We start from the raw sequence: 22,378 nt of genomic DNA, 5'->3' as shown, positions 1-22,378 counted from the left end.
GCTAAGGTTTTGGCTTGGGAAGCTGAGGGTGCTGTCATGCTATTTTCTGAGGTGGTGGTCTGCACGTTCGCCACGTGGTCTGTGGACCCGCACTCCCTCTTCTGCACCCTGAGCTATGCCCCTGGAGTCTTTCCTGTATGGATTGCCTCCAGTGAGCTGCTTTGTCCACTGGATTCCGGTTGGGTCCAGCCAGTGGAGGGCAATGGAAGATCAGATATTGGGTGAAGAGAAAGGTTGGGTTTTGCGTCCCCCTACCTCCTTCCCTGATGGGCCACAGTCTCTCAGTGGCTGTGTTGCTCTGCCAATGGCATCAGCTCCTGTCAATCAACATTCTGGATAAGGGACAGGGTCAGTACAAGTTGTGGGGTTTGTGTTGCAAATACAAGCATCTGTGTCCATATGCACCGATCGTTGTTGTATTCACACTTCTTCTACGATTAGGTGAAAGTATCTGATGCACCATTATGTCTTATTGTATAGTTCCTGCCCCCAAATGCATGCATGGAAATACATATTATTTTATTATAAACGATTCGCTTTTATTTCTCCTTTTATAATTCAGTTAAGACATTATATTGATTTTTTGAAGCATGTGTGCTGATAGATTATATTCACTATGGTTCTTATTTCGGGATAATAACAAATAAAATGCTTCATTTGTTATATAAAAGGAGCAATAGCTCAAATAGGGCTGAAAACAATGGCGTTGGCAAGTGTTTTCTGTGAGGGCATGGGTAGTAAATATTTTCAGGTTTGCAGGCCATACGGTCTGTGTTACAGCAAGGCAACCCCACTCTTGTAGCTCAGAAGCAGCCATAACACAGAAGCACATGGGTGTGGCTGAGTTCCAGTAGAACTATTTCTGGGTGCTGAAATTTGAATTTTATGTAATGTACATGTGTCACCAAAAAAAGTATGCTTCTCTTGATTTTTTTCCAAATGTAAAAACTATTTTTTCTCCCAAATATAAAAACTGCTCTTAGCTGCAGGCTGTACAAAAACTACAGCTCGCAGGCCATAATTTGCCCATCCCTGGTCTAATGTAGACATAGCCTCTTCTTACCTTTGTCTCAGTTTCTCCTTCTGGGGTCCAGTCATGCTATAAAGCTTGACCTCCTTGCCTGAAGCCTTCTCTAAAAATAGAAACAAATTTAAAAGGTAACATTAGCATGAGAAATGTGTATTTTCTGCAGTAAAGAGGGATGCATTTCCCATCGTATTCCACTCTGTGGAGAGTTTCCACAAGATGCAGGCTAGCCAGAGCAGAGAGTCTGAGCCTTGATCCACATCTCAGGTTTGACAACTCAGCCCCATGCTTGTTAATTCCCCTCTTGACCAAACCCTTCTTGACACTTACAGTCAAATGAATGTCTCACATCTTTTCAGAGTCCTGGGAGGTCCCCCACCCTCAGGACGTTTATTCTTCTTAAAGCTGCCTCAGTATCCCTCATGCTGTTTGGTTAACATCATCATCTTCCTCTTTGGTGATATCCACTGGATGATATAAAAATTTGTTGGCTATACACCTTCCATTAACCTTTCAATTAACCTCATTATCAAAGAGTTGAACGTGGTACAGGAAGGAGAGAGGTGGTAATGGATTTACGAGCGCGCTTGCCACCGAATCTCAGAGCCGACAATTCCTTGCCTCTTGAATTATTTCTCAAAGCCTGGCTGTCTCCAAGACCTCTGCAATCTTGGCAGCAATTACCAGAAGGTGAAAACACCGCTCAGAAAGTGGGATTGCATGGACGATCCATAGGCTTTTCAGACATTTATGCCAACTTCCAAGCCACTGTTGTCTCTCCTATCTGTGAAATTTATCTTTCTCACGAGAGAGACCACCTAAACCCAGCTCAAAATTTTGGAAGATCTCAGGATCCACGTAATTTTGAGAGAACATCCAGCTCCACCTGGCTTATATGTCAGGGTCAGAGTTTGGCATTACATAGCATGTGGTCAAGGTCATGGTCCGTAAAATCCAACTTCATCAGAAAAGCCTTCCCTGACCACCCTATCTAATGAGAATGTTCAATCACTCTGACGCCCTTATCTTCATTTTCTTTCTCGTCATGGTATTTCTTGATACCTAACATATCATAGATTGATTTTGTTTTGAGTTTGTTTGTTTGTTTTGTTTTGATTTTGATTTGAGTCTGCTTCCTGGAAATTCTCTCATCCATATTCCCATCCAGGAACCAGATTCATCCTCAGGCTGATTCCCTCTTGGTAGCAAAATGCTGAAGACTATACAGATTGCCCATGTTCATTTTTCCAAACCCAGGGGGAAGAGAAATGGTTCCTCAAAGAAATATCTATGGCTGTTAATGGGAGAGGAAAGAACTGGATGCTGGAAGGGGCACAAATGGATTCCACTGTGCCTCTTTATGTTGCCCAGTAGAGGTGAACTTTCATAGATTTTGCAGATTTGCTCTGCAAAGAAGCCTGCAAGCCCATTAGACAAGACTGAGAATTCAGATGTCCAGCCACATAGCTTCTACAAAACCTGGTGACTCCACTATCCAAAAGTATTGTCAAGACATGAGTGAAGCATTTGTTGTCTTTTTAGTAAGAACTCAAGACTTTAAAATGCAGATGCAGTTCTATTTTTAGTTTTCTAAGGAACCTCCATACTGTTCTCCATAGTGGCTGTATCAATTTACATTCCCATCAGCAGTGCAAGAGGGTTCCCTTTTCTCCACACCCTCTCTAGCATTTTGTTTGTAGATTTTTTGATGATGGCCATTCTGACCAGTGTGAGGTGATACCTCATTGTAGTTTTGATTTGCATTTCTCTAATGATTAGTGATGTTGAGCATCCTTTCATGTGTTTGTTGGCCATCTGTATATCTTCTCTGGAGAAATGTCTGTTTAGGTCTTCTGCCCATTTTTGGATTGGGATATTTGTTTTTTTGATATTGAGCTGCATGAGCTGCTTGTATATTTTGGAGATTAATCCTTTGTCAGTTGCTTCATTTGCAAATATTTTCTCCCATTCTGAAGGTTGTCTTTTCGTCTTTTTTACGGTTTCCTTTGCTGTGCAAAAGCTTTTAAGTTTCATTAGGTCCCATTTGTTTATTTTTGTTTTTATTTCCATTTTTCTAGGAGGTGCATCACAAAGGATCTTGCTGTGATTTATATGTCATAGAGTGTTCTGCCTATGTTTTCCTCTAAGGGTGTTATAGTGTCTGGCCTTACATTTAGGTCTTTAATCCATTTTGAGTTTATTTTTGTGTATTGTGTCAAGAAGTGTTCTAATTTCATCCTTTTACATGTAGCTGTCCAGTTTCTTATTGAAGAGGCTGTCTTTTCTCCATTGTATATATATTCTTTCCTCCTTTATCAAAGATACGGTGACCATATGTGCGTGGGTTTATCTCTGGGCTTTCTATCCTGTTCCATTGATCTATATTTCTGTTTTTGTGCCAGTACCATACTGTCTTGATTACTGTAGCTTTGTAATATAGTCTGAAGTCAGGGAGCCTGATTCCTCCAGCTCTGTTTTTCTTTCTCAAGATTGCTTTGGCTATTCGGGGTCTTTTGTGTTGCCATACAAATTGTGAGATTTTTTGTTCTAGTTCTGTGAAAAATGCCATTGTTGGTTTGATAGGGATTGCACTGAATCTGTAGATTGCTTTGGGTAGTAGAGTCATTTTCACAATGTTGATTCTTCCAATCCAAGAACATGGTATATCTCTCCATCTGTTCGTATCATCTTTAATTTCTTCCATCAGTGTCTTATAGTTTTCTGCATACAGGTCTTTTGTCCCCTTAGGTAGGTTTATTCTTAGGTATTTTATTCTTTTTGAAGAACCTAGGGGCAGGACAGGGATAAAAATGCAGATGTAGAGAACGGACTTGAGGACCTGGGGAGAGGGAAGTGTAAGCTGGGACGAAGTGAGAGTGGCATGGACATATATACACTACCAAATATAAAATAGATAGCTAGTGGGAAGCAGCCGCATAGCACAGGGAGATCAGCTCGGTGCTTTGTGACCACCTAGAGGGGGGGGATAGGGAGGGTGGGAGGGAGACGCCAAGAGGGAGGGGATATGGGGATATATGTATACGCATAGCTGATTCACTTTGTTATAAAGCAGCAACGAACACACCACTGTAAAGCAATTATACTCCAATAACAATGTTTAAAAAAATTTTTTTAATGCAGATGTCACGTAATAGAACAGCATGTGAAAAACAGCCCCAAATAAGAGAGTCTCCAGGGAACCTTATTTTCTTTCTTTTAGACCATGTTTGTCTTAGATAAGAAGCCATTCAGCATTCACCAGTGTTGGCTGTAAAGCATACGGGAAAGCGGAGAAATCTCATTTCATACAAAACATGAAAAATCTAAATACAGACATGTTGGTAATTGCGTGGCAGAGTCATAATGAGAAAAAATATATTAAACTTTTGGAAAATATTTTTCCAATAGCACACTAAAGTATGTGTTTTCACAAAGTAGTGGTTGTCTCATGTGGGACTGAAATATTTTCCCAGTCTTCTTTAACTCTGGGAAGTTATCAACAAAAAGCATTATTTTCTTGACAGATGCTAAGAACAGTGGAAATTTCAATAGATGCTGAAATTTGAGTTGGTGTAGAGTTAAAGAAAACTCCTTTTTAAGTAACAATTCCACAAGTTCTTTATTCATCTTTGTGTGACGGATGGTAAATGCAGAGTTAGAGCTTTACCATGTGGGCAAATAAGAAAAAAAAAATCTGCCATCTCCGTTAGTATAAACCAGTCTTTTCAGTTGTGTGGCTCAGTTATCCCTTAAATGTAGCCTAAGCAAAAGTGATTGATTTATCCTTAAATGCAATTTCTCTTTTGCTTCAGAGAGGAGGTAATGAATGCAAATGCAGAAGACATCACTTCCCTACTCTTACTTTGGTGGAGGAGACTATCTTTTCCTCTTTTTCTCCCCTCCTCTTCTCTCTCCCCTATTCCTTTCTCTCCTCCTGTATTAGTCAGGGTTCTCCAGAGAAACAGAATCAATAGCAGATAGATAGGGACATAGATATATCTATCTCTACATCTATATATATATCTAGACAGAGAGACAGACAGACAGATGAGGAGGGATATATATTATATAATTATCTATTATTATTCTCCTTTTCTTAATGGTATGCTATATTATACTATATTAATATTACATTACAAACTAAGAAAAGGAAGAAATTTGTCCCTTTTTTCCCTCCCGGCGATGGGACGTCTCATCTCATCCTGTCCTGCTTTCAGACTGGGATTTGTACCAGCAGCTCCCCTGTTTCTCAGACCTTCAGACTCAGCCTGGACTTACACTGCCAGCTCTCCTGGGCCTTTAGCTTGTGGGATACCTAAGGATCTTATTATGGAATTTATCAGGTGTCAGTGTGTTATCAGTTGAGACACTTTCAGAATGCAAGAAACAGGGGGCCCACTTCAAGCATGCAGACCCAACGAGCAGACTTCTCGTGCCACACTCTAAGGAGTTTCGAGGGGCAGTGTCTGGGGTGGCCAGTCCAGGTGCCAACCCTGTTTCGCTGTAATCCTCTCAGTCCTGCTCGGCTGTTGCGGGATCCTGTCCTCCACACTCCCTTCGTGGTTATCACCAAACCACTGGAGCGAAGGGATCCAGCCACAGAAAGAACAGCTGTCCTCCAACTATCAAATGGAAGTCCTTCCTCTTGGTCAGCTCATTCCAGATTAAGCCATCACCTGCCCCTAAACAGTCACCAGATACCCTGAAAAGTCTGAGTCTGGCTTCCTAAACTCATCATAGCCGAGGGGATAGTATTGACATGCTCGGTTAAGAGGGCAGGTAGTGTCAGCATTCTCCGAATCCACAGGCTGTAAGTGAGGATGGATATTTGAATAAAACCAGGTTTCTGATAGTAAGGAGGGAAGGAAGAATGGAAGCATGAAATTACATGAAAGTTGCCTAGAAAATCCCTGGCAGAAAAATACAGGACAGATATGATTGCATAGGGTTTTGGGTGAAAGGAGTTAATTACCTTTCCATATCACGTACAAAACGAACCTTAAAACCTCCAACAAAAACAGTCAAACACTTCCTATAGAAAAGGTGATTGAAAACTCAAAATAATAGACATGTGAAGAAAGAACCCCTCCTTCATTAGCAAAACACACCTGTGTACAGTAGGAAACAAATTACTTCCCACCTTCGGAATATCACCAACGGTACCGTGGTCCTTACTGAAGCCAACATATTGGCCCTGCTATAGCTCATCGTCCATAGCTGATCTGAAATGCTTGGTGATATTAAAAGCTGAAGATTGAGTGTCAGCCAGGGTTTAAAGCCTTGAAGTGTGTTTTTTTATAACCTGTGAATTTCCCACTAAAAGAGATTTTAACAAACATGAAACAGAGTAATCGGACAATCTGAAACTCAAGTCCAAACTCATTCTAATCACATTTTCCGAAAGAATCAGCCCTCTCCTTCAGAATCCGTTTAATTCTCGGTGGCTCGCCGGTGGTGAGTCTTTGGTTGATTAATTCATCTAAGGCTAGATTGTGTCTGTCTGTTAATTTCTCTGTTTGGAATGTGTTCACAAAGCTTGGTGTTCATCCCCAAGGCCGTAGCAAGTGCGTGTGTATCCATTTTTCTACTAATAGAATGATCGTATGTGTCAGAGAGTATCATGGCTAGATCAGAAAAGATGGAATAAGTTACTCTGTAAGCTTTTTTAATTGTAAAAACATGAGAAATATTAACAGTAACAGGGAGAAGGGACTTTTTTATGCCTCGTCTAAAAAGGCAGCTGTACCGTAAAGCAGCAGAACGACGGCCCTGCAGCAGAATTCTTCAGAATTACTACCTGAGGGATGTAGTACTTACAGTTCAAAGTGATGTTTTTAACAGAACGTATTTTTCTTAAACGTGTCAACAGCAAACTGTGGGACAGGAAGCATTTAATCTGCTCCTGTGTTCCATGCAGGTCTGTTTGCCTGACATTTTAAAATGGAAATGGAGGCTATCAGTCCTTATGAATTTGTAGTTATATGCAAGTCTAATAAGATAACATATGGGAAAGCAATGGAGTAATTAAGAAAAGGATTTTACTAAGCATGTTACCAGAGATCTGAGAGTTCTATCCATAAATCTCGCCTTTCTCCACTTTGAAAATATGTGTGACTAGCCAGTTAATTCTTTGAACGGATATAAGCGGGTTAGGTATTACCTACCTCTTACTGTGTATAACGGATTCATCTTTTAAAAACATAGGAAAAGTTTGAACTCATTTCCGAGATACAAGACAGGTGGCAAAGTTAACCTCCCGGTCTGTGAATCCAGGTGGAGTGATGGAACCCAGGGCCCATGTCTTACTAGAAAATTCTGTCCTTAATTGAAAGAAATTCCCTTTGTGGTAATGAAGTTGGGGACTCATAATAAGCATACATTACTGAGAAAAGGGCTCAATCCTGCAAAAGAAAGAGACTGTCTCATTTATTGATTATCTAGGGAGTTCTTGTGTTTTGTTACCTGACTCACCAGGTAGGCTCTTTATAGAACTTCTTATTGAAGCTTCACAAAAACATGAGAGGCATCATGGCCATTCTTCAGATGGGAAAACTGAGACTCATGGAAAGACAATAAGCTACTGAAAGTCACACGGCTAGAAAGAGTCCGGTACTTGTTAACCAGCAGGGTTTAAGTGTGGAACTGTGCCAGAAAGAACATGCAGAAGCGTCACTTGCCCTCTGAACAGAGATGCAGGACATAAGGCACATCTATGTGCCTAAAGATGAGCAAACGTACAACATCAGTCCCACACATGAACGGATGGTAAAGGTGTACTTCATGCAGTGACCCTGTATACATTCATCTTCAAACTGGAAGTCGAAGAAGCAGAGCTATGGTATGACTAAGTGGTAGATGGATGATGTTAGGAGCTTTCTAAACGACAGGAGAAAATAAACGAGACTCCCAAGAAATAAAACCCGTGTCGCTGTCACCTCTTCTCATAGTAACTTTGGCAAGTTTCTGTCTTCCTATCTCCCTTTTCTTATCTATGAAATACTGCCTCATTGAGCCCATCCATTGAATAGAATTCTTGACATTTTGTTAGATCAGTGGTGATATGTTTCACAACAGCGTACGAATTTTCCATGTTATGATGGAATTTCCTCTACAGCACTCCCCGCTAGGGAACTGTATAGGCTCTTATGGATCTTCTCTGGGTATAGAGAATAATGCACTACCTCTTAGGGAAACCCACACCATAGACAAAATAGGTAAAGGTAAAGATATGGGTAAAATATGGATGTGAATATGAATGATAGAGATAATTTAGCTATAGGTGACATATACATAAAGACAGAGAGAGAGAGAGAGAGAGAGTGAGATTTGTAATGTTCAACATCTAGTGGATGGCATCTCTGCCATTTCACTACGCACTCAGGCCATCTTTGATACCCCTCTGTCCCGTATCCTTATATTCAACCCAGTACCAAGAACTTTTGATTTTACCTCCTAATTCCAAACCCATCCTTCTCTTCCATATCCACTGCCACTATCGTAGTTCAATTATCTTCATTTCCAGTCATAACATATGTTTCATCCACTCTTAATCCCTCTGCATTCTGCTCTCTACATGGCAGACAGTAATCCTTTAGAAATTCAGCTTTGATGATGTTACTACCTTCCGTTTGAAACATGCGAATGACATGACGTATTGCTCTGGGAAGAGACACCAGAATGCTTAACATGGCACGTGAAGCCTACTTACTGTCTGTGATCTACCCCTTGCCTACCTTTCCAGCCTCTTCTAGCATCATCGTCTTTTACAGGAGAGCTGAAAAGTGTCGTTTTCCCTGCCTGAGGAGTTGGCAAATCCAGTCTTTCTCCAGTTTAAATGTCTCTCAGTTCTTTCAACTGTTATCACTGTCTAACTAAGCCAGGCATTCTTCCCTAAATACCCTTGGGTTGGTTAGTATCCTTGGAGATGACAGTTTCTCTTCTTTTCAGCATTCAATTGTCCATGAGTCTCAGTTTTGATCCCAAAGTGAATTTTTAGTCCTGGAACTGAAAATAGTATTCAGGGCATGAACCGACAAGAAGAGAGTGGAGCTGGGCTTTAACATCTTATCTGGGGCAACATATTCCCCCGAATGCCGGCCAGTTTGCCATGACCCTTCTTGGGAGGCTGCGTGGCATTGTCGACTCTCAATTACATAGATCTCTGCTCTTGTCACATGCGGGTCCTCAGCTGCATCTTATCACTGATTGTTCTGGTTCAGTGAGGGTTTGGGGCCAGGAAGCTAATCTCGTTGGATGCAGTCCATTGTCATTCCAGCTCCTTGAAATATTTTAGGATCCTGAATCTGTAATGGAGCATTTTGATGATACATCCCAGCTTGATGTCATGTGTGACTGTAATTAGCATCCTGTCAGTGTCCGCATTCAATTCATTAGGAATTCTGAACAGAACGTGGATGAGGACAGCACCCTCTGTGGAATTCCAAAGCTTCTGAGATGAACACACATACATGCCGGCTTTTCTTCCAAACTCATGGGCTACTTTCTTGAACCCCTTTTCTCATTCCTTCTCATCTACCCACCTGTTCTGCTCCAGGGAAGTCCTTAGAGTTCCTTTCTGCCAAATCTAATCCTTTGGTGATGGCATCCTTTCTTGTGATGTTAAATATCATCTAGTCACTGATAATTCCACCATGTATGTCTCTAGCCTGGAATTCTCCCCTGAACTCCAGTTTCCACAACTACTCTTGGCTGTTCAGTAGGCGTTTCACACTAGCATGTCCTAAACCAAACCTCTGATCTTCACCCTGCAAACGTATTCCTTCTGGAAATGTCCCCATTTCAGTCAGTGGTAATTCCATCGTTCCAGTTGCTCTGACCCGAACTATGGAATCCTTCACTCTCAGACCTCACATCCAGTCTCTCGGTTGGTCCCAGAAGTTCTACCTTCACAATAAATCCAGAACCTGATCATATATCCGGCTAATACTCCGGTACAAGACGTCAGCGGACACGCCATCTTTCACTTCATCTTCAGTTCATTGTCTGGTTCCTCAAACTGTAAGTCCACGGGGGCAGGAATTTGTGTGTGTTTTCTTGCGTGTTTATTCTTAGTATCTAAAACAGTTCGTAGGACACAGTAAGTGTTCAAAAATGTCTCAGATGAATAAATCATAGACACCCCCTCATTCAGATTCGTATCACTTCCCACCGTCCACAATAACACGACGAGATAGTCTATCACTGTCTGGCCAATATCCCAGATACAACATGTCTACCATATTCTAAAAATTAATTAAAAATTTTCCCTAAACCTTTTCTTCTCATGTTTTCAGCCTGAAATCTGTTCTCAAACCAATAACCTAAGAGTTGTCCGTGGTACTGACTTTTCGTACCCTACGTGCCGACCAATAACCCTGTTAGTCTTGTCTCCAAAGTGTATCCTTGAGTTTGATCTCTTCTGCTATTCCCCAAGTTCAAGACACTTTAATTTCTTGCCCTAACGACATGGTCTCCTGTCCTCTACTTTTGCCAGACCCCCACTCCCACCTGATCCATTTTCCCCAGTAGCAGCTGGGAGATCTTTCCGAAACACCAGGCACCTACCCGTCCTTTCTGCCTAAGATCATTGCATCCAATTCCATCCACACTTACAGCAACGTTCAAAGTTCTTACAAAGACTCAAAGACCCCTTCATTGTCTGGTCCCAACCTAGCTCTTTGACCTCATTCCCTAAAACCAACTCCCTTGCTGGTAAGCTTCACACTCCCATCCTTTGGTGTTCCTGAAACTTTCCCTGACCGCAGGGTGTTTGCACTGGCTCTTCCCCTGCCTGGAGGTCTCTTCCACAAGCATGTCTCACAGCTGACTCATCACTTGTCCTGTCCTTCTGTATAAGTTTTCTTCAGTCAGTGAAGAAATCAGTGTTGTACCCACCACCATCAAGACATGTTTATTCCATCACATGGCTCACCTGCTTTGATTTACCTTTAATTATGGGAACTTATCCTCCTTATTTTTACGTGTCCTTGCGAGTATTTTTCCCCACTAGATTTTAGACTTGAACACAGGGAGCTTGTCCACCTTGATGGATGCAGTATCCACACACCTAGAACATGAACTGGTACATAGTAGGGGCCCAAAATACTTGCTGGATGATTACACGATGGTGCATGTAAGATCCAGCCAATTAATAACGGAGGTTATTCAGACATGACATGTCCTTATGAAGCCGTAGCATCTTCTAGGGAGTGGTAGCTCTTTGTTAAAGTATGCATGATATTTTTTTTTTTTTTTTTTTTTTTTTTTTTTTTATGCGTTACGCGGGCCTCTCACTGTTGTGGCCTCTCCCGTTGCGGAGGACAGGCTCCGGACGCGCAGGCTCAGCGGCCATGGCTCACGGGCCCAGCCGCTCCGCGGCATGTGGGATCCTCCCAGACCGGGGCACGAACCCGTGTCCCCTGCATCGGCAGGCGGACTCTCAACCACTGCGCCACCAGGGAAGCCCTGCATGATATTTTTAACAACCTTTTCTGCACCTCTGTGTTGATATCAGGCTTACTGATCTGCAGTTTTCATAACCGACTTTCTGTCCTGTCCGTTTTTGTTCATTGGAAATTATTCTGGGGCCTCTCTGTCTGTATATGGTTCCTCACAGGTTCAGTAAAAACACTACAAAGTCTGTCTGTCCCTCGGAGTGATACACCCAATTCTGGAGGCTTGCTCTCGCTTAAAAAGGCTCGGTGATGGCTTGCAAATTACTCACCCAACGTGGGTCTAATTCCTTCTTAACCACTCTCACTTCTGCTCTGATGACTTTCTGACAATGGAATCGAAGCAGAAATGGAAATGAGGTGTTTTGGTAGCTGATACCATTTTCCAGAAGCCTTCCTTTTCCTGGATGTTTGTGCCTGGAACCTTCTTTGTGCTGGGGCACACCCGTTTGCTTTGCCATCCTGTTGCATATTCTGCCTTAAAGGACTTCAAGAGCCTCTGGATTGCAGCCAGATCTGGCCAGAGAGAAGCCTCTGGAAGCCCCAGCAGGAGGCCAGAGGGCAGCAATGGAGGGAGGCGGAGCTTCTTGCCTCCTGGCTGTCTCTCTGCGTGTTCCGCGGGGGGCGGTCCCTCTGCCAAACATCACTGCTCCTTCCAGCAGCGTCCCTCCTCCCCCAAGGGTCGGCAACAGCAGGGCAGGTGCTGGCTCCCGGTTACTGACGCTTTCTCTATGGTCCCTCTGTGTCGCCACCTTCCTAAATTAACCCTTATCCACCTGCCCTCCTGTTTTCTGTGGGGACCCTGACTGATGCTCTAGGAATCCTCCCTCAAGGAGATTGGGACTGACATATATGCACCACTATGTATAAAATAGACAACTAATGACAGCCTACTGTAGAGCACAGGGAACTCTGTTCGATGTTCTGTGGCAGCCTGGATGGGAGGGGAGTTTGGGGAAGAATGGATACATGTGCACGTGTGGCTGAGTCGCTTTGCTGCGTACCTGAAACTGTCACAACCTTGTTAATCGGCTGTAGTCCAACAGAAAATAAAAAGTTAAACAAAAAGAAAAAAGAGTGGATATATGTATACGTATGACTGATGCACTTTGCTGTACAGCAAGAAGCTAATGCATTGTAAAGCAACCGTACTCCAATAAAAATTAAAGTTAAAAAAAGACCCACTTCTCACCACAGCCCCCCAGCTGTCCCTTCCCTGGCCCAACTTAGACCTTCAGACGTTTTTGGCTTTCCTTCCTCTAGCAATCATTTGCCTTTGTGAAATCAGAATTTCAGTTTTCCCCCTTGGTCAGACCTCATCTAGATTTTCTGTCCGTAGAACTTTTTTTTCTTTTCTCAGAACTTTTAGAAATCCGGCTTCCTTCTGTGACCCTGCTTGGTGACAAGTGACTTTTTCCCACTGACCACTTCCAACTCAGCCAGGTGTCTCGTGGGAATGTTCCAGGTGTAAAGAGTGACTCAGTTCTAGCTTTTATAGGCTGCTTTCTTAGAGTTTTCTGAGCTCTAGCTTCACTTCTCTCTTTTTTTCCAGGATTCCCTTTTACGTGATTTGACCGCCTCTTAACCTCCAGTGAGCTTGGAGTGCCCTGCGTTTCTTTTTCCAATAAGAGCTTCACTGAGCACATCTTAATGGTTCAGACTGTAAGACTCCTAGCGCTCCTAATGTGCGGGGGCCAGTTAGCAAATAGGGACAGTGAAGGTCAGAGTTCACGGGTCCTGCACCAAGCCCAGCTCTGCCCTACGTGGTCAGGCTGGGAGCCCTTCTGAAACCAGACTGCAGGTTGGACCACCACCTACAGAGCATCTCTAACCATGTGTCACCCCAGTCCCAATCCTACTTTCATCCCTGCGGACGCCACCCACGTTCCTGTGTGGAGAGAGATCGAGCCAGAAATATATTAAGGAGACAGACCCCAGAGGGCTGTAAAGACAAGTCTTGGAACAAAAGCCACTGAGATAATTTGGTGCCTAATTGTGGTCAAGTCACTGCTGAACTAGTAATTAAATAGGCGACTGGACGGTTTACCACCTATTAAACCTCTGGGTTTAATAACAGCAACATGTCACCAGCAACCATAAAAAGAACGTTAAGACTCAACTTTCACAGAGAACCAGAGGGAACATAGGGTGGAGGACCCAGGTGGAGTTCACTCTTTTTTTTTTCTTTTCTTTTTCTTTTTGGCTGTGTTGGGTCTTCGTCGCAGTGCATAGGCTTCTCATTGCGGTGGCTTCTCTTGTTGCGGAGCACGGGCTCTAGGCGCGCAGACTTCAGTAGTTGTGGCACGTGGACTCAGTAGTTGTGGCTCGCGGGCTCTAGAGCGCAGGCTCAGTAGTTGTGGCGCACGGGCTCAGTAGTTGTGGCTTGCGGGCTCTAGAGCACAGGCTAAGTAGCTGTGGCGCACGGGCTGAGTTGCTCCGCGGCATGTGGGATCTTCCCAGACCGGGGCTCGAACCTGTGCCTCCTGCATTGGCAGGCGGATTCTTAACCGCTGCGCCACCAGGGAAGCCCTGGAGTTCACTCTTTAGAGAAGATAGTGATGATGGCTTTTGCTCTTGACAGCCATACCACATAGCTGGCTGGTGAGTGTGTTTGTTCAGGAGGTTACACAGGTGACATAAAGAGAGGAAGGGTCGGCCTCCCTCCAATGAATGAGTAAACTGAGGCTCAGAAGAGCATCCCGTGCATCCTAAGGACTAACTCCTTGGCTCTCCTCTTACGTAAGCTACTTATCCTTACTTAATTTTCCTTACAGATTTTGACCGAAAGCTACCTACTTCCTTTCCAGCAACTACCTGCTTCCCTTATAAGAATGTCATTTAGATGAACATCTAAAACGGACAATTAATCAATATCGACCTAGAGTCTGCTATTGACCCCGTCCTGGTAGGTGGAGACCACTTACCTAGGACATTCTCATTCCATCGAATATTCTCTGCACACGTGTAGCTGGGAATGCCCCAGAAAGAATGGCTGAATTATGACTGCTCTTTCTTTTCCTGCACTCTAGTTAATAAATCCATCTAAGTGGCATGGGCTGTTTATCGTGTTTTATTATTCATTTGAGAATTAACTAAGTGGCATTCTGCTCTTTCTGGAGAATTGTTTTATTTTGCAGCTGCAGTCAATTTATGATTTCTAAACAGGCAAGGGCTCGTTGATTATTTTCAAGGGAAATGATAGTCAGCAAGCCCTGCTTGTATTTTGATATGTTGGCCAAAGTGGGTTTTGTGACAGAGAGAAAATGGAAGGGAATTAATTAGTGAATCATCCTTTCGCGGATGGTTTACAAATGATTTACGTACTGTACCATGAAATCAAATTATATTCCTTTTCCATAAAGAATCCCTTCTGGAGTTTTCCTCATTCATTCAGTCATGCATATATTCTACAGATATGTACGTCTGTGTGTGTGCACGTGTCTTGAATATATTAGGTATAGTGTAAGGTTTGGTAAATAAAGCAGAGATAAATCCCACTCCCATGATGTTAGTGGTAAAGATGTAGGAAACAGATAATGAACAAGTAAATAAATAAGTGAGCATTGCACGTATCAGACAACATGCTTTAAAATATAAAACAGAATATAGTGATGAAGAATTAAGGATTGGAGAAGGGGGACACTTAGTTTGGAAAATCAGAGAAGGTCAGCCTTAAGGAGGTGGTGTTTAAACTGAGGCTTGCGGGATAGAGACATGTCAGTCCTACGCAGCTCAGGAGATGTGGGCGCTGCAGACAGCAGGAACCTTCTACAGGTGGGGTCTAAGGCAAAAAAACAGCTCAAAGTGGCCAGGGTGGCCCGAGGGCAAAGAGTCAGAGAAAAGTGTCTCAAGATGAGCTTGAAAGGGCATCTGGGTTTTATTCCAAGTGCGGCGGTTAGAATTCGGGGGGTGTCGATTAGAAAGATTTTAAATATATATTTTATGGATTTTAAATACTTTGTGAGTGGAGATTGTATTGGAGGAGAGCAGCGATGCAGGCAGCAGGAGAATTTGCGGACTGCTTTACAGCATCCTGCAGGGAAACGATGGCAGAGGGAGGGGCAGCGAGAAGGGGGCGGAGTCAAGTTACCTGAGGTGACAGTGAGTCCCCTACATCCGAACCTTCAAGTTGCGAACTTTCAAAGATGGCGAGTGTGCGTGCGCATGTCCAGTCAGGTAAGTTAGTTCGTGTGTCTGGCGTACACTGTCGTGTGCTTTCATCCTCTGCAAGTATCTGTGCTCTTGTGTACTTTACTGTACGGTACTGTATAGAGTACAGCAGTACAGGACCTTTATTTCTAGCCCAGGATGTCCGGAAACAAGCGTAAAAGCAGCAGTGATGCAGCTGGTACTACTGTGCTTTTCAAGGTCCTGTGCTGTAAGATTAAACATGTTTTCTTTATTTTTTGTGTTTAATGTATCATTTGTGTGAAATGTATTCGAAACCTATTACAGTACAGTACCATGTAGCCGACTGTGTTAGCTGGGCACCTAGGCTGACTTTGTTGGACTTACGAACAAACTGGACTTAAGAACGCGATCTCGGAACGGAGCTCATTCGGATGTAGGGGACGAGCTGTATAATAACGAGGGCTGTTGAGCCTTTTGCTGGTGGATGGTCATGGGGGCCTCGAGAGAGAGAAGAGGATTCCGATAAGTCTGTGTCTGATTTCAAATAAATGGAAATCAGGAGGCGTTGGCTGCGAACTGGAGAGGTGAAGAAGGGGGTGGCTTGATTTCAGGGAGAAATCCAAAAAAGTTTAGTTTTCGATATGTACATTTGGGGATGCTTGGGAAATAGGAAGAAGAGTTAAGGTTATGTTAAGGTTATGACCTTCCTATAAATCAGATGTTCACTGCCAGAAAGAATGTCTAGGCTTGAATTACCAACTAAGCACAGCATTGAAGCTTAAGCTGTGGTATCTCCACTGGTGTTTTTTGTTTTTTTAAAATAGCAGTAATAATAACAACAAGGGAGTCATTTGCTGAATGCCCGCTCTCTGTTAGGTGCATGGTAGGTGCTTTATAGCTGCTGTCATTTATAAAAATTATATCCTTTCCATGGTGTTTTTGAGTTTCTCTCTACTTCTAGAAGCTCTAAAATCTTTCTGCATTAATATACACTCCCATTTTCAAACTAGTAGCACTAATTTTAAAACAAGTTTAAATAGTACCTCTATGAATGTCACGCGTTGCATTTGGAATCGCTAAATTTGCTTAGGGAAAAAAAATCCAGGGTAGTCTTTGCTCGGTGCCCTGTGTTGCTTCTTTATTTCAGATCTTGAAATACTTGAAGAAGCAGCCTGGGTTAAAGGCTCACCGAGTCCCCCAAAGCTACCTGTTTCCAGATTTACCTGTTGTCCATAAGCTGATCCTTAGGACCGCTTGTATTCCTACCTCTCCCTTGGCCTGTAGGATATGCTGATGGCCATATCTGCATCCCGCCTGTAGCAACTGGACGCTAAGATGGTGGTGGTCTGGACTGATACGCACTTCCCCTGACCTGGAGTTCTCATTATCACCCTCATTTTTCTCTGCACCGTGATTTCCTCAAGTCAGCACGTCCCAAACAGATGATCCATGGAACACTGGTGGCCTGAGTAGTATTGATTTTGTATTTTAAAAAATGCTTTGCCAGGGGTGTAAAATGCTGGGCTAACCAAAGCTAGCAGGATTCTCCACAGTAAGGCACCCAGAACTGTAAATAACGATCCTTTTCTGCATGAGAGGAATTAAGATTTTCTTCACCATGGAATCCTATTTGCCAATGGATTTCTCCCAAATCACAGTGACCACCATATGTCATTGTTCGATGGAATGCAGTTTGGGATCTCTTAATTGGAAATATATTTCCAGTTTCTCTTTTGGAAAGAGATGAAACATAAGTAAACAAATTGAAAATGTAAAGGCGGGTAAATTACTGAAGGCTTGGTATGCTAACATTGGTTTTCAGACCTCTTTTCAGCTATGGAACGTCTCTACTGGGTCTCCCTGAAGAAGTTCTTTGATTTCTTTTTAATCTCTTTATCTGCTCAGGGGGACAATATTATCAGACTCTTGATTTTGAGTGGATGTTGTGAAAAGAGGCAGGACTGCATCACTTAGATGTGCTTTTTAGCTTTTGGTATCTGAGGTGTTATATAAATCCCAGGCCTTGTTTGTACTGTGGTTATAATAAGCAGTGTAACTTTTCTACTGGGTAACCCTGAGATAACATTGTCAGAGAAAAAGAAATGGCTGAACAGAACCACTTCTACGAGTTAAACCCATTCCCTGACAGCTGGCTCGTGGGTGAGTTGCTGAATTCTGAGATTTGAAGTGGCATTTACAGAAGACCTTATTTTGAGAAGGCACCACAGAAAATTATAACCAGTGTTATTTAACAGCTCTAATTATGATTTTTCCCCCCTCTCTGCTTGTATCTACAGTTTGATCCAAATTAATATTTATTTATACTAATAATAGCCAAGCCAGATGGACTGCTCACTCTGTACCAAGCAGCGCCCACAAGGGCTTTGCATGAACTAACCCATTTAATCTTCATGATAACCTAGGCGGTGGGTGCTGTTAGTGTCCTTTAATGATGGTGAGACTGAGGTTCAGAGAGGTTAAGAAACTGACCACATTCTAACTCAGACGTGTAGCTGCGAAGCTCACACTCCTATCGTGCTGTCTTCATCAGCCTTGCAATACATCGCAGAACTCTGTGTCCTCAGACGTCGATTCCTGCCCAATTCCTTCACCTTGACTTGGGGGCCCTCGGCAAGCCTCAGGAATACGGTGACACTGGACTCCGTGAAACTCACATCAAGCTTCCACTTCCCAGATATCAGCGATGCGTGTGGGGGTCCGCTGACGTTGATGAGCAGCTCAGACTTAGAGCAATAGTGCTTTAGTTTCCGGTAATCTCTATGAAGCCATGCTTCCTCCAACTTTCTGGAGCACGTGCGAGTTTCTTGTTCACATGCCTTTGATCATTTGGAATTCGATGCAGTATTTAGCAAGCTGTTAATATAAGCTCGCACCGTGCTTCCTGTTTGGGGTACAATGCTGAAACCGGGCGGATAAGGCCTCTGCTGTCAGTTAAATTCCTGTCTAAGGAAGAGACCGGCACTGCCCGAGGGATACCGAAATCCGAACAGTTGAAGAACAGTTTAGTTCGTGGTGGATCCACGTAGTGTGGGTGTGGGAAGGTGCGGGCTTCTTTATAAGCACAGTTAGCCTTTAAGAGACCTGGATATCAAGAAGGGCTGGCAGTGTGAAGATCCGGGGTCCCAGGGCACCAGACAAAGAGAGCAGCAAGTTCTGACAACAAATGAGAAGACCCAGGTGATCCCGGTTGAAAATGGTGTGCAGCAGCTGGATCCGGTTTCTGGGCCGCTGGGTCGTTCCCGGCTGCCGCTGAGTCGGCCTATGTCGAGTGGTGCCCACAGCGAGCAGGGCTCAGCTCGCATGTGGAAGGCCCTCACCTGCCTCGTGGCGCTCCCCAGGGTGGAGCAAGCATGCTGGATGTCTTCCTGAAGTCGCGCCACGGAGAGGAGGACAGACCGGAGGCGGTCGACTACCCCCGTCTCCGCATCAGGTCCAAGCCCTTTCCCTGGGAAGATGGTAACCATATCCTCGTCCATAACCCTCGTGTGAATCTGCTTCCAACTGGCTACGAAGATGAATAAAGAGAACCTGGACCACTACAGTGGGGACCACAGCACTAGTTTGGGCCATTACTCTGCACACATGGACCAGAAAAGTTAGGGGACCTTAAGCTCACCTTCTTGTGTCCGGTGATGACCGTTATACTTGGTATCTTCCATCCCTTTGCGTATGGCAGGAGATGGCTTAAATAAATAACTTACTCACGAGCTGAAAAACTAAAAAGACCCAGGTATGCTTGGGACACGAGGTCAGAGTGGGGGACTGTTACAAGATGACATGAGAGAGGTTGGCAGGGCCTTGGAGAAGATGGGGTCTTTTGGGGCATGAGCTGGAATTTGAATTTTATTGTAAGTGCAGGGTTGAAAGGTAGGGAGTTTACACTTTAAAGGATCACCCCAGCCAGTGTGTGAAATCCAGAGGGGATGTATTGAGTCAAGGGCACTGCTTCGAGGCTCTGAGCATCCAGTGATGTTGGAGGTGGGCTGCAGTGAGACAGTACAGATGAAAAATCGGGTGGAAACATTGACGCTTGGAGCTTGCGGGTGGATTCAATATATGGGGATGGAATTAAGAGTAAGAACTTGTAAGTGGAGTAGAATACATTGGGTTTTACTTTTTGGTTCTTCCTCCATCAAAGCAGATGCAGAAGTGAGGGAATCACCATCAGTGAGGGAAAACAAACCAGATATGAACAGGCTGTGGTAGATTACACCGGGACCCCAGCCCTCCGTCCCGTACTTTATAGCTGCGTCCCTGCCTGCTGGTGGGTGGAGTTCACTTCCTTTCCCGTTAACTTTGAACTTAGCCACGCGACTTGCTTTGGCCAAGGCGATGTTGGCGGAGGTGAGCAGAGCAGGTGCTGGAAATGTGCTTACGTGGCCGGGTTTGCCCTCTCGTGCTTCTGACGTCGTTACGAGAAAAACGTGCTGTGTAGTCAGGCGGCCCCAGAAGAATGAGAGACATGTGGAGCGGACCTGAACCCCCTGTGGAGCCTGGAGCCAAGTTCTGTGGACCTTCTGAGCCCAGCTGACCCGCAGCCTGAAGCAGAGCATCGCCATCTGATCCACGGATCAGGGATGCTGAGAATAAAAGCTCCGTATGGTACGCCGCTGGCTAACTGAGGCAGAGCCCTTCAGAGGCACCAGCCCAGCCGTAGGAAGTGTGGCAGACAAGCCTTATGAATATGGATAAGCCCTGCTCTGCCTCTTCATAAGCAAAGCCTTTGGAGCCTGGGAATCTGCTAGGATTCACAGTAGCTACAGTGTATGTCCTTAAGATAAATGCTGTAGATAGATAATAAGAAAAGAAAAGAGAAAAGAGTTGATAGCTCTCCAGGCCTTTTGGTGCTGTGAAGGTCTTTAACAGTGCACCTGTGAACTTACGGTTACCAGAGGGGAAGGTCGGGGGGTGGGGGGGGATAGACTGGAGTTTGGGATTGACATATATACACTGCTATGTTTAACACACAACCAACAAGGACCTCCTGTATAGCTCGGGGAATGCTGCTCACTATTCTGTAATAACCTAATGGGAAAAGAATTTGAAAAGAATTGGTACAAGTATGTGTATAACTGAATCACTTCGTTGTACACCCAGAACTAACACAGCATTGTTAATCTACTATACTCCAGTATAAAATAAAATTAAACAAACAACAACAAAAACAATGCACCCGCTTAAAATATTCTGTTCCCTCCCAGAGACATCGTCATTTGAGACAAACAGAATACGGTGCTTAAAAGGCAGAGCCCGGAAATTAGACAAGGCTGAGAGTGAATTCTGTATCTGCCACTTCTTTGCTCTTGGTGTGTTGGGTATTTCATGTAATCTCCCTAAACCTCAGTTTCCTCATCTGTTAAATGAGGCAATGATACCCACCCACTCAGCTTGGGGAGGAGGGTAGATGTAAGTAAATAATACATAAAGGTCCTAGAACAGTGCCTAATACAACAGAAGTGCTTTGGTTCCCAATCTGAAAAATAAGAAGAATGTCTGTGCTTTGGAAGCAAGTTTGATGATGAGGTAAATTACCATGGACACTTCAGTCTCCTGTGTGAGTCTCTTTTCTTTAAATATCTCCCCAAAGGTCTTTGTTCAACGTTTACTGAATAAATGTTAAGAGATAGAGAAGAGTGGGACAATGCCGTGAGCCCTCAGCCCAGCCACGAGCTCTGTACTGGGATGTGCCCTATACAAGCACCCAGAAGATGACCCAGATACTTATAATACAGGGACCTGAGAAACCAGACTCTGGGAAAAAAAAAAAAATCAAACATTAGCAAGAAGCTTGAAGAAATGACACAGCCAAACCCAGGGCTTGCTCCAATGGGACAGTCTTTTGTAGAATGAGAGTTTGTGCTTTGATTTCAATCATCCACTTTCAAGACTGTGGGATAAACAATGGCCCCCGAGATGTCCACATCCTTAACTCTGGAACCTGGGAATGTTAAGTTACATGGCAAAAGGGGCTTGGCGGATGTGGTTAAGGGTGTGACATGAGGTGGTTGCCGTCATCATCCACATGGATGTGATTACAAAAGTCCTGAGAGAAAGGAGAGAAAAGCAGAGAATTGGCTACAGTAGGACACGCACGTGAGGATTTTTCAGAGGAGTCTGGAGGGAAGCAACAGATTGGAGTGAGGCTAGAAGGGGCCACAAGCCGTGGAATGCTGGCAGCCTCTGGATTTGTATGGATATGTATATGTTTTTAAAATTTATTGATTTATTTTCGGCTGCGTTGGGTCTTAGTTGCAGCACGTGGGATCTTTTGTTGCAGCATGCGGGCTTCTCTGTAGTTGTGGCACGAGGGCTTTTGTTTTTCTCTAGTTGTGGCTCATGGGCTCCAGAGCACGTGGGCTCAGTAGTTGTGGCACACGGGCTTAGTTGCCCCGTGGCATGTGGGATCTTAGTTCCCCAACCAGGGATCGAACCCACGTCCCCTGTATTGGAAGGCAGATTCTTAACCACTGGACCCCCAGGGAAGCCCCAACTTTTGGATATTCGGAAAGGCAAGGGGACAGATTCTCCCCCTGAAGCTTTCAGAAGGAACATGCCCTGTGGACACCTTGCTTTTATACTTCTGGCCTGCAGAAGTGAAAGAGAATCCATTTGCATTGTTCGGAGCCGGGCTTGTGGTCATGTGTTAACAGCAGCAACAGGAAACTAATGCAGGGTCCTTAACAGGTACTTGTACGTGTGTGAGCTCTTAAGTTGGGCGGGGCCCAGCGTGCTCATCTGTAGGCCTGTT

At 44.1% G+C, this 22,378-nt stretch overlaps 1 protein-coding gene and 1 pseudogene across 1 annotated transcript in view; both read left to right on the top strand.

Annotated features, from left to right (window-relative positions):
* Positions 1 to 22,378, top strand: part of TMEM132D (transmembrane protein 132D) — a 643,197-nt gene that overhangs the window by 449,110 nt on the left and 171,709 nt on the right. The window lies entirely within an intron of this gene.
* LOC116764949 lies at positions 18,892 to 19,151 on the top strand (annotated as a pseudogene).

This window comes from Phocoena sinus, chromosome 14 (genome assembly GCF_008692025.1).
Source record: "Phocoena sinus isolate mPhoSin1 chromosome 14, mPhoSin1.pri, whole genome shotgun sequence".
Classification (NCBI taxonomy): Eukaryota; Metazoa; Chordata; class Mammalia; order Artiodactyla; family Phocoenidae; genus Phocoena; species Phocoena sinus.
Note: the sequence above shows the minus strand (reverse complement) of the source record. Positions and strands in the feature narration are given on the sequence as shown.